This window comes from Galeopterus variegatus, unplaced genomic scaffold (genome assembly GCF_000696425.1).
Source record: "Galeopterus variegatus unplaced genomic scaffold, G_variegatus-3.0.2 Scaffold1748, whole genome shotgun sequence".
NCBI classification, from domain to species: Eukaryota; Metazoa; Chordata; class Mammalia; order Dermoptera; family Cynocephalidae; genus Galeopterus; species Galeopterus variegatus.
In genome coordinates this window covers 173471-174852 of record NW_007727859.1, presented here as the reverse complement: position 1 = coordinate 174852, position 1382 = coordinate 173471, and positions in this window count along the sequence as shown.

The following is a 1382-nucleotide window of genomic DNA, read 5'->3' as shown; positions in this document are numbered from 1 at the left end:
TGTGAGGTAAGGATTAAAGTTCTTTTTTTTTTTTTTTTTTTTTTTTTTTTCCAGCATTTTTTTTTGAAAAGATTAAACTTTCTTCATTGAACAGCCTTAATACTCATTGAAAATTAATTGACCATGTATGTGTAGGTCTTTTTCTGGTCTAATTTGTCCTATTGATCTATATGTCTATCTTTACCTAATACCCCACTTTCTTGATTAATGCAGCATTTAATTTTACTATCAGTAAAAACTTCTTTAATCAAAGTCCAATATTCAGCTTAAAAATACGTTTTGATATTAAGTAATATAATTCCTTCAACTTGGTTCTTTTCCAGAGATGTTAGCTATTATAGGTCCTTTGCATTTCCATATGAATTTTAGAATTGGCTTGTCAATTTCTACAAAAGGATCCTATTAGTATTTTTTATTGGGATTACACTGAATCTATAGACAAATTTGGGGAGAATCTATATCTTAACAATATTCAATCTTCTAATCCATGAACATGTTTGCTACCCAAATGGTTTAACCCAACCTCATCCTTGTCAGGCCATGGTTGCTACAATTGTGCATACATACTTATCAATGGAAATGGAAGCAGCAAGAGGAATGTCAGTAAATCTGAGTTCCAGATATATCCCTGCTGTTCCCCTTGCATAACAGAACCCTACTTTCTCATGATTATCAGGTTTAGTTACTTCTGCCAGGAGAGTAACTTTTTTCTTCAGCTGCTGGCATACTGGCATGTGGAGCCCAACATGACTAAATGATAACCATAGTTTTAGGTTTAGTAGAACTTTATTTGTGTCTCTGGTAGGAGCATATCCCCCAATACCACTAAACATCAGGACCTCCCATCCAGCAGAGTCTAAAGTTGTGGGGGCAGGAAACACACATTTTCCAAGTTGCTCATTGGAGTGATGGTGAGAAGTACCACTCCTACCTCCACACCTTGGTTCTTGGGCCCATGCATTCTAGCTGCACCTTTAAGAGATCATTCTAGCATCTGTCAGGTCAACAGTTTTCAGGTAACACAGTATACAGTAGTACTAGTACATCCTATGGTAATGTGATCATTGTTACAGATAATTTTCTATAAAATGAGTGCCAGGTTGATAGATCAGATACTCTGCAAGCCCTCACCAATGCACTGCAGGCAGGGAAGACAAACCCATACCCAGAATTCATGCCAATCCCCATATGAACAAATCACAGCCACTCCAGAGCAGAAGGGTCCTCCAATGTGATTAACTTGCCACCAGCTGTGGTGAAAGGAAGCCCATATTATTGGGCCATGCATAACCTGTATCCCTGCCACTATGGTACTCTACTCATGATCAATTGTGCAAGCACTCAAGTGGCCTAAAACAGAAGCTGACTTACATCTACAGGAG